The sequence below is a fragment of the Rhipicephalus sanguineus genome, chromosome 7 (genome assembly GCF_013339695.2).
Source record: "Rhipicephalus sanguineus isolate Rsan-2018 chromosome 7, BIME_Rsan_1.4, whole genome shotgun sequence".
Taxonomy (NCBI): domain Eukaryota; kingdom Metazoa; phylum Arthropoda; class Arachnida; order Ixodida; family Ixodidae; genus Rhipicephalus; species Rhipicephalus sanguineus.
The window spans coordinates 138,773,308-138,785,311 of NC_051182.1; positions in this window are offsets into that span (position 1 = coordinate 138,773,308).

Consider the following 12,004-nt stretch of genomic DNA (forward strand, 5'->3'; position numbering starts at 1 on the left):
TTGTCACCTCCTCCTTGCGCCGGCTGGTCCGCCTCTTCTGCCGACGTCGTCGGAGCCGGTTCATCAGTTACGTCGTCGACAACGGGCCTAATCATGCCGTCGTGTGCCATTGGTCTGTGTCGAACCACGTCCTGCGGTGGCTCTGTGGCTCTCCGTGCTAACGGTCTCTGGATCACTTCCTCCGTCGTCTGCGACACGGTTTAGTGAGAACCGACTGAACGCAACCTTTTCAAGCGAAGCTTGTTAGGAGTTAGATTTCGGTGGCAACCTTGTCGTGCGCGAAAAAAGCCTGTTGCCTGGATATGAACGCATGTCCTCACGTTCTGGCGCCGACGCCGGAACGTGAGTCATTCGGCACGATGCCGAGTGCGTAGGCGCGCACTCACGCCACGCCCGCAACAAATTAGGACCGTTTCCCTTTCGCCGCGGAGGGAAAGGGCACGAATGGGTTGCTCTCGTGATGCGCCGACTTCATTTCCGTTCAGACAGAAAGAAACAGTAAAAGAAAGAAAGAAAGAAAGAAAGAAAGAAAGAAAGAAAGAAAGAAAGAAAGAAAGAAAGAAAGTAGTACGTCAGGCAGGCACACGGCAGGCTTCGCTTGCTCCCCTTTTTGGGGTATGGCTCCTGATTTGTTTCTATGCATCTCTTACTCGATCGGCCTACTCCTAAATCCCTTCTATACACGGGATCGTTTATACATACAATTATTCCGGGGAAACTACTACGCCGAAATTTTGCGCATGCTTGCGATGAATATTCATTGGTTCCATTCATTAAGCGTTTAAACGGAATGTTACGCAGGTTAACAGCAATACACATGCACGATGTCTTGCTTTTGACAGGGAGAAATGGTGAGAGAGCGGGTAAATACACAGAGCTTGTACACTTGTATGAGATCAAGAAGCCCTGATTTAGCGACAAGACGAGCTAGGCCCCTGTCGTCAAAGATCGTGAGACACTGCACCGCCGTTCTCTTTCGCTTCCGAAACGCACATGGGTTGCTATTCTGGACACTTTCAAATTCCGCCATTGGTGAACTCTGACTGGCCCAGAGGGCTTCATCTACGGCCTCTCTTATTGGCTTAAAATGCAGCCATTACTAAATTTGACAATATGGCGGAATTTGACACTGTCTAGAATAGCAGCCATAGTTAGTGCTGCGAAAGCGTATTCTATTTCGTTTAGTTCAGCCGCAAGGAGGATGTCCAGTGCAACACTAGAGGGCACTGCACTTACAGGAGGCAAGTGTAATGAAACTGGCAAAGGGGGGCAAAAGAAGACAAGTGATAGAAGGAAGCAAAGGCGGTGAGGTAAAATTGGCAGTGATATAGGAGACAAGGAAGACAGGTGAAGCGAAAGTGGCGAAAAAAAATTCACTTGCCAGTTCTTCATTTTGAGGCGGGGCCGTTTCTGGAAGACCAAAGGGCCCTCTCTGGCGAGAACCGCGGTAAGCTTTTGGATCAGCTGTCTGCAAGAAGAATACAAAACAGAACTCTTATTAAATATTATTCGAACTTCTGAGTTTATAACAGCGCTTACAAACTGCGAATGAGCGCCTAGAGGATAGAGATAAGTTTTCTTTCTTTTTTTACGACCTTCACAAATTCGCTAACTTGGGATAGCTGGTTGAACATCACTATCCTGAGAAATAAAATTGAGAGCCCTTCCACTACTGTAAAGATGGAATCCAGTGAAGTCAGCGGCTGGGACTTCACGTTCTATGGACGCGGCTTCACGTGGTTTTCGCGCCAATTCGCGCTTCTGTGAACGTCGGCACTCCTTCAATTCCTGCTCTTCTTGCTCCGAGGGAACGACACGCGTCCGTCCCATAGCCAGTCCAAAGGGAAACTGCAGGGAGCCTATATAACTGACCGTTTTAAACGGTTGGTCCTGTAGGCTCCCTAGGAAACGGCTGATAACAACGCGTTGCAAGCGGGCAACACGTTGTTACAGCCAGGCGAACATGCAGGATTTTTTTTTCCTCCATGCAGGCGAGGCAGGCGAGCCTCGCGAAGCTATTTAATATGGATGAATGCTGTGAGCGAGACCGAGGCTTGGGCTAAGGTGGCCACCTCGCGGTGTGTTAAGGCGTTGACAAAACTACACTTCTCTTTTAAACGCGTCTAATGGGACGGACGCGTAGCAACGGCACGTTGCAGGGGCTAATCACGGAGGTCACGGTCATAATGCATTACTTCACTTTACCGCTCCCAGATGGCGAGACCCCACCGCCGACCAAGAGCACTGTGAGAGGAAAGTGTGATACATAAAAGGCGCGTTTGTGATGCCTCCTGTTTCAGATGGTGGAGCAGTGGATAGAGTGCCCGGCATCTGTTGCTGCCGACTTCGAGGTCGAAGGTTGGACTCCGATTGGCAAAACATTTTTTTTTCAAGTTTTTCTTTGCCGTCTGATCGCGTGCACTTTTGACGTCATTTCAGTGACGGAGATACGTCACTCAAGTTTTGGTGGACCCCGGCATAAAACACTTTCGTGTTAAAAAGAGTGGGAGAGAATCCATCCGGCGACAATTGACAAAGACAGGCTGAAGCTTCCGTGTAGAACTGGCACACTGTTGGAAAGTCTGAGTGAATGTCTCTTTTCTGGTAGCGGCAAAGCATGTGGACGCCATGGCGTTTTCTTGCAGACCGCAGCACAGTGGCGTAGGCAGAAATTTTTTAGGAGTGCACGCCCTTGATCCGACGCGGGTTCCGGGCAGGTAAGTGTGGTCGAGTTTCATTTTGTGCTCTGTGTCCCATGGCAGAAAAAGAAATGCGGGGGGGGGGGGGGGGCGGTGTGCCACCCCTGGTTACACCACTGCCACAGCCACGGCATCTCTCGTAGTTCCAGCATGTTCAAGAGTCTTAGAAACAACCTGCTGGTAAAACATGGCGAGATTGTCTGTTAGTTCGCATTTAATGCTCTTTCTAACAAAGAAAAACAAGCCCCTAAAATTCCCATTGTTTCGTTCATAGACAGCATTGTGTAATATACCATATACATATTAGCTGTCTATAGAGACACGTAACGGTCAACAGAATACAGTCAATTTGAAAAAAAAAAAACATTATGTGAACGCGGCAGCCTATAATCATTTACTACGAAGGAATCGCGGTGCGAGGCGAAGTTTATTCCAAGTATTGGCGTCATGATTAGAAACTGGGTCGGTCTATAGTTTCGCATTGCTGCGATGTAAATACATTGGAACCATTTAGGTCGTTTCACTCATTCACTAGACACACTTTGATAAGCTCCCTTAATTTAAACAGGAACGTAAAACTACATGGACCGTAAAGAAAGTAGAATGTTTGTTTTAGGTTACCAAATGTTTCTTTAAAAGAAGGTTGTCGAAAATTGTTTGATTAAGAAGTCGCTGTTTCGGCCGAGTGGTAAAGCATTGACAGAGCTGCCCTGCAATAGGAAGTAAGCTATGCAGTTCTGTCAGACGCACAATACCGTAAACAAAAGAAAACTGAGCTAGTTGGTAAGAATTACTCATTAAAGAATGGTAAGGCGCGTCAACACGGCCACAAGAGAAGATAGGGAAGAAACGTGCCTGATGTTTGAGGCCTGTTATACCGACTGTAGTGGAAGGACATGCGTGAGCCAGCCTACGATTATCTTACTTAAAAAAGGAAACGTTTTTACATAAAAATCACACCATCTCCCGCTAAAGGGGCCCATGAGGCGATGCGAAGCAGTGTTTCGGCATGTAGAGCCCGCGTTCTAGAGGTGGAGTGGTGAGGGGGAGAGGGAAGAGGGGTAGTGGAGAGGGGGAATGAGAGGGGAAAGGGAGAGGGAGAGGGAGAGGGGGAGGGGAGATAGGGAAAGGGGGAGGGGAGTGGAGAGGGTTTGCGCATGCGCAGTAAGGGTGGTCACGCCGCACACCACCACCACCACCGAATTGAACTCCGCCATAAGATGCTTCACATCTAAAAAAGAAAGAAAAGAACGAAATATACAAGAAAGAACTGCGCCGCTTACCTCATTTCTGGCGCCGTGCCAACTTTTATCACCCGAGCTTCATACACCCGCATCGGAATCTCCCATTTTGCGGGCACGTATACGCTCGCGCGTAAACCGTTGTACAGTGCCGTCCACTCTTAGGGTGAACACGGCGCAGCGTGGCCACACTCCGCGCAGCCTCAGCGCACCTGGCGCGGCCGCGCATCGAAGCGTAGCGGCGCATGCGCAGAGGGACGCGCGGGAGCGACTTCGCGTTGTGTGCAACAAAGCGGGACCATTGCCGTGGCGCCGCTCTTGCCTGGCTGTAGCACAGCAAGAGCGGCGCGCTCGTGTGCGCCTGCGCCGCTTCGATTCGGTGCGCGACCGCCCCGGGTGCAATGGCGATACGCGGAGCGCGGCCACGCTGAGCCGTGTTCACCCTAATAGTGGACGCCACTGTACCTTTCGGGGAGTACGTTTATGCATCATCATCATACAGCTCGCTTCCTGGCATTACTGCCGCTCACCCGGTATACCTTCGTGTCGCGAGAACATTAGCGCGGTATAGTGTTCGTGGTAGGAAAGGTGCGAGCGCAGCTTGTGAGGAAGGTAGCGACAGCGAAAGAACGTTACGACTATTCTTCCGCGAAAAAAAAAAAGATACTAGAGATATTCTTTAGTGTTCCCACACTGAGTCGCAACTGTTACCCCTTCCTATTGGACCTTAAGATGGCCGTACCATTCGTTTGTTCCATCCGGTGACGAAGACAAGGACCATGACAAAACACGCGAGTAGGATGAACGAGGCGAACACTTCCTTCCAGTGGCGGCGGGCCTTGATCTGGTACCGCTGTCGCGCCCGGTCATCCAGTAGGCTGCACGTGCAAACGTAAGTTCGTGAGAAAGTGTGCGGAAAGCGTACGCGGTCTCATACGAAGAATTCGGCACAAGGTCGATCAGTCGGGAATCTGCAGAGCATCAGCATTGCTGTACTGTAAGATTTCACTGTTTTTATCAATCAATCAATCAATCAATCAATCAATCAATCAATCAATCAATCAATCAATCAATCAATCAATCAATCATCAATCAATCAATCAATCAATCAATCAATCAATCAATCATTTTAGTGGTATAATAGGAGAATACAATATAGGTATGTACATATGCAGGATGAGGCCCCAAGGTTACAAACCACAGGTGGGACCTCCTATGTTAATGCACTGGAAAACTGAAAAGGCTAACATATAATAATATAAAAACAACTTCAACATTTTACTACTAACAAGTACATTGCTAATGAGCTCTGCGGAATCCCGCAAGGTGGCGGAAGAGTCAGCAACCACACGTTTGTAGCACAAAGCCACATGGAAATCCGTACGGATTTCTCATAAAGGAAAGTTTTTTTAGTCGAATTCGTCCATGGTACGGGGATCGAACCCGGAACCGATGCTTTTCCGGGGAGGTCGCTCAACAACAGAGCTAACCAGGATGCTAGAAATTGGCAGCGTGAAGGCGAATTATTCAATAACTCGAATCGCATGGACAAAGAATATTGCAAGTGAACAAAAACGGCGTCAAATATTTCAACAATTACTGCGAAAATCACGATATAACACGGAGAGTTAACAAAGTTAGCGAAACCCAACAGTTATACACTGAACAAAAACATTTTTAGCCTAATTTTGCCTAAATACAGATTCGCTTTCAGCCTGTTGCCGTAAAGCCGGCTGCAAAAACAACAGCCATGTTCACGACCTTCTACTCCATACAACAACGTCTACCACTGAAAAATATTTTTTTGAACCGTCTGCGCCGCTCAGAATCCTCTACTACATAAGGTCGTTAAATATAGAGGACCCAAGTGTGTATTTATAGAACCAGGGACCTGTCTGCCGCGGTGGTGTAGCGGTTACGGTGCTCGGCTGCTGACCCGAAGGTCGCGGGTTCGATCCCGGCCGCGGCGGTCGCATTTCGATGGAGACGATATGCTATATAGGTCCGTGTACTGTACGATAAAGAACACCAGATGGTCGAATCTCCGGAGCCCTCCACTACGGCGTGCCTGATAATCATATCGCGGTTTTGGCACGTGAAACCCCAGAAATTATTATGATTAACCAAGAATCTCATTAACAAAATTGGCACCGTGAAGTCCGCGTCATAAGCAGCTTTTGTACCCATGAGTACGCGCGTGGCTAAACCAAATTTGTTTTCAAGCGAATATTGTAATGAGGTTACCGATTCCTGTGGCGGCGTTGTCGAAAAAACCGTCGTCGGGGAGCCCACGAAAGTTCGCCGGTCACATGCGTATGCGCCATTTTGCACTTATTGTTATTCTCTCGATCGCGGGCTTGTCAGCGATCAGCAGTTTCTTATGTGGCAATCTAATCTTTTGTCGAGGTCACCTGCCATTGCACGCTGCCACATTTCAGTGTTGCCCGGATATGAACGTATGGCCTCACGTTCCGGCGCCGGCGCCGGAATGTGAGTCATTAAGCACGATGGCAACTGCGTAGGCGCGCCGTCACGCGACGCCCGCAACCAGTCGGAGCCGTTTCACTTCCGAAAGGGCCTCACGATCATAGGCGTGCTCAGGGTGATGCAGAAATGAAAATTCACTGATGACGTGCTTCTACCAACGGCCTGCCAATGGGAAGTGAGCAGCTCTTGGAACGCAACATCAGTGGTCCTCGGCCGGCATTATAGTCAATAACCTTTCATGGTGATATCCTTACACGTTAAACAATGGCTCAGTAAAGGTACGGGACAGACTTGGTGCCCCCCTCAAATTATTGGAAGGGGAGGCTGCCCCACTGCCTTGGGGGGGGCTGCCCCCCCTGCCCCCCTCGTGCGCACGCCTATGCTCATGAAATAAATAAACAAATAAATAAATAAAAAAGAAAGAAGGTAGGAGGTCAGGCACGCAACGTCAAGCTTAATTCGCACACGTCAATCCCCCATTTTCCCGATAGGTGAAGAGCTCCTGAATTTTTTTTTTACAGGAGCTAACTTGATGAGGCTACAACATCTTCCGAGTTCACCGCGGGCATGGACCGTGTCGAGCCACGCCTTCCGCATAAAGGATCGTGAATTATACGATTGCCAGAGTCACGTTGTCTTTCTTATGTCCCTTTCCACGCACCGTTGCAGCGTTATTTTTATATTATCTGAACTGTTCTAGATAAAGAAATACATAGGTGTTACCTGAGGGATGATACGGATGGCGACAGGGACAGCCTCCTGCATGCGAATGAAGAGAGAGGGAGAGAAAGAGAGAAAATCTAGGTCAAAGAAAAACTGCGGCAATTAGCGTCGGGGTCTTGAGTTGTGGAACAGAAAGACACCCTTTTCTTGTTAGAGAGCAGTCAAGATTTAGTCAGTCAAGTTAGCGATTAGTCCTCAGAATCAACCATGTAGCAATATTTACCCATCATCAGTCAGCATTAACCAGCACTACAGTCGGACACAACTTCAGAAGCCTGCGGCATTTCCTCCTCAAAGGTGGATGCACACAAACCTGTTCAAATGGGCGCACACTCCCCACTGACGTCACGAGCCGGACGACCTGTGACCCCGTCTTCAGAGAACGTTGCCGTGTCGGCTGTCGCGCTTCGGTGATCTGGCGGGGCTGCTCCAGACTCCTTAAGTTGTATCCGACCATAGCTATCAGTAGCCATAATTGAGCAAGCAGCAGCCAACATTAGCTATTAGTGCCAGCAAGTGATGCCGTATAAGAGTAAATACGGCAAGCCTAGACGCAACCGTTGGCATTTCGCGAATTGCGAGGTGCTGAAGTACGCCAAGGTGTACGCTGTCCTGTATAATAGGCTTCCAAGAGCTGCGAACACGTTGATGCAGTGCCTGATATCACGGTGCACGACACAAGTGGCCTGCGCTCGTCAGCATCATCTCCGTTGGGTTGAAGAGCCGCGCGATCAGTTACTTGTGCCGGCCGGTAATTAGGCATGCATCATTAATTGAAGGCGCTCACCTCATGGATACCACAGAGGGCGAGCGAGACCGCAGAAAGAACATGGTTTTCAGAGCAGTCCCTGGGTCTTCGGTAGATCAGAAGGAGAGAGGCGAGGAACGACCGACGTGGCTACGTCGCTTGGCGAATATGGCCTCCTCCAACGGCTTTTCGAGGATTTCGAACTGTCGATGATGATGATTCCAATCTCTGACACGTACCCACTTGCGTGGAAAGCCAAAGAACTGGGTGGCAGGAGGAGAGATGGTGGTGGCGGTGGTAATGTTGTCGCTACAGGTGGTTTCAGACTGGAAGACCTGGTCGGTGATTGCTCCGGCCGGGCGTCTTTTCCACTATTTTGTTCGCCAAGCGTCACACCAAGTATCTCTCCGGTAAGTTACAAGACACGGTCCCTTATGCATTCGCCTAAGACGACTCTAAAGAGAAAGCCATCTTTTTCCGCTTCTTTTTCTTCTCTGTCGATGTACGATGTACAGGAGCTAGGTCGGCCACTACTAGCTCCGCCGTTAGTCCAGCTTTGCAACACTGATGCAAGCTGCCCAGATTTTCTAAACTGCACATCACATAAATAAACAAAAGAGCATGCGTGGGTCGGCAAGAAAGATTACCGCGATTAACACACCGCCTCCCCAAGTTCATCATTAGGCTAGATTGTATGCGAGCCTTAGCACTGCTCGTCAAACATATGCACTTCTGCATACACGACAGAATATTTTATTGCGATAAGAATGTCATGGACACTTTTGACGGGATTATGCCGTCGATGTCGCCGTCGTGTTCCATAAAAAGTCCAAATTGATAACATTCGCCCGCGCATTCTATGTTTTGCCTCCGGTTATAAGCTTGCGAGCGGGGGCGACGATCGCGGCTGAAGCAGAGATGAAAACAGCGGACCCATCTCCGTTGCAGCGAGGGCGCATACGATAACATCACCCCGCGTGTCAGACCTGCCGTCGATTGCTACCCAGGCAGAGAGGAAACGCCCCACCAGTTTTGAAGGAGCATGAAAGAACGCGGGGGGAGGGAGGGATGGGGGGAGGTGTCGCTCAATCAGCAACTGTGAAATTTCGATGTTAAGGCGATCGCTGGCGCGCGCGCTCTCTCGGCAGGCACCAGCATACGGCTCGTATACGACTTTCTGTGGCAGCACAGCCAAAGCTACGTAGGCGGAGCTTCTGCACATGTGTTACTACGCCAAGTAGTTCGCTTGCGGATGATTACGGTTTTAGTTTCGCAAGCGCATCCGACATGTGCGTTTTCGTGCGAACTATCACAGCTTATTATGTTATTTGTGAAATAGTGCTATTAAATATAGGTTACATATAACTTTAATCAAAGCTACCACAAACCTCGATATACTTATTGATGAAGCAGGGTTGAGCTCTTCCACGAATCACATTATATAGCGCTAATACGCCAGTGGTTAAAGAATGCTCACAATTTTTAAAACGATAGAGTAGTCTGTATTGCGAAGTGACGCAGAAGGCAGCTTTATTGAAGTGGACGGTTTTATTTTTGAAAGAAAAAAAAAGGGCATGGCCAAGCGGGAACTGCGCAGTTGGAAACCCTACGCAAACGCAACAAATCATTCCCTAAATTTTGGTGCATACAAGGTCGGCATCGTCATTTTCCTACTTTTCGATGGATGGATAGAAAAAAAAGGTCACAGTTTCGCCGCAAGGGCGAAGCAATGAATGTGATAGCAAGAAATTGAAATGTCACACGAAGAACCAGAAGCAGCTCGATAGTTGCAGCGCGCCGCTGAAGCACAAAGGACGCCCTAAAAGAACGCACAGGCATGCACAGGACAAGCGTGAACCAACAACTGCCACAGTTGTTACGTCTATGTGATTGAGCAACGCGCTGCAAGTGTCGACAGTGGAGAATCAGACGCTCTTCTTTTAAACTGCGCCGCGTGGAGTGATCCCCTGCGTCTCCTGCTACACGGGGGCGTCTGATGCAAGGTGTGCCCGGTGTTGTTTGTTTCTTTAGGAGCGGAGCTCCTTATAGCATCACCTGGTCGGTCGTCGCTCCATCCGGCGTGCCCCCGCCGTGGCGTCTCCCGTATCATTCAATAGATGGCGCTGTCCCATAGAGGTGCATGCAAACTGCAGTTGGGTGACGATATACTAGATGGCGCTGTCCCATAGACATAGAAAAAATAAAGTAAAAAAAACACAAAAGAATAAAACAAACAATAAAAAATAAAAATAAAATAAATAAACATAAAAATAAAAAAAATTAACATAAAAAAATAAAGAATACAATAAATAAAAAAGAAGACAAAAAGGAAAAAGGAAAAATGAAGCGGCATATCGCTTTGATTACTGCTGGGCGAAACCCCTGAACATTTCACGGTGTAACCATGATTGCTTCAGGAGCTTCGCCCAAGCTCTTCATCATTCACCCGTGAATATGCTGTAATTTTTTTCCTTCCACATCACGAGTGGGTCCAGAAAATGGCCATTTTGTCGTGCTCATCTCAAGGGCAGTATCCGAATTTGAAGAAAATTAGAAGCGCTGCGTCTGCAAGTGTCGTGAATTGGGAATCCGACGCTCTTAGATATTACTTCTTCTTTTAAACTGCGGCGCGTGGAGTGACCCCCTGCGTCTCCAGCCACACGGGGGCGTCTGATGCAAGGTGTGTCCGGTGTTCTTTGTTTTTTTAATACGAAAGCGTTTTATGCCGGGGTCCACCAAGTACATACGTTACGGATATGACGTTGATGAAATGGGTGCCAACGGGTGAGAGAAAAAAAAACAACCAAGGAAACGATCCGCCGCTGGGAATCGAACCCACGACCTTGCGGCCGCAACGGAAAGCGCCCGACGCTAAACCGACTAAGCTACCTTGGCAGCGGCTGGTCGCCTTGGCGAGTTCTACGAGCTCGCACAGGCCACCGGTGAAGTAAAGACTATGCTTTACAGAAAATAAAGGCTGCTAGAATGAAAAAGTTTACATTGTCTCTTTCGCGCCATGCGACCACCGCTGTCAAACATCTAGCGAGAAGGCGAGCGCCGATACGAGGCAGATTGAACCAACATGCGGCCGCCGATGCACTGCGAGCAACAGGAACCGCGACTGCGAACCGTCTTGTTCGTTGTAAGCAGGGTGTAGGAACGAAATGCTTTTCGTTTCGGTTTTAGTTTAGTTCCACCGCAAAAGGTTCCGTTCCATTTTTGTTCCGGAACAAAAAAAGATGTTCCGTAACGGTTCATAACGATTTTTATTTGTGCGCAAAAATTTTAAGTTAAAGGAACGATAAAAAACTGAATTTGTTACTTGCGCTCTTAAGAAAGTGGGACACGGGTAAAACACGTTATTCCCACGTTCTGCAGAGCGGTAGCACAAACCAGCACCCTTCAAGGTCATAGTAATTATTTTCTCAAAAGCCAATTACGTAAATGTTGAGCAAGCACAGTGCTTTGCGTCAAGGGAGTGAGCACGATTTCAGAAGCAGCACGTCATCGAGTGTACACTCTGATGTGCGAGACCGCTGTTCTGATAAAGCAAAGTTCAACGCCGAGAATGCCCTCTCCACGTTGGCCTCCGTGACAGGCACACGAAAGTTCACTTGTGGTAATATAAACATCTCTGGTTGCCAATGTTTTGGTTTTTAGCACAATTTCAACAACTCTTCACTTTGGAATTTTCGCCTGAGGTACGCGCTAATACTATGCCCGGAGATATGCATTATTGCTCACGTTGCAACCTCTGTTGTTCCGGATGGCCAAGTTTTCCCGTGAACCGAAAAACGATTAAAAAATTTCAGTTTCCCATCCGGAACGCAATAATAGATCAAGTTTCGGTTACGTTTTTGTTCCGGTCAAAAATATCGTTTTTTTTTTTTTTTTCGTTTTTCGTCTTTGGTTTTCGTTCCGTTCCGACACACTGGTTGTAAGTGCATCGCTCCGTAGCTCCGCGGATCGGGGACACCTGTTTTTTCATTGTGTGTGTAAAATAACGGCGACGAAAACTGCACAGCAGCAAGCATTTTGTGATCACCAGCTGTCGTTAATCGTATAGCCGTGCCGTACTCCTGGGAGAGGCCTAGCGACGCCGTCGG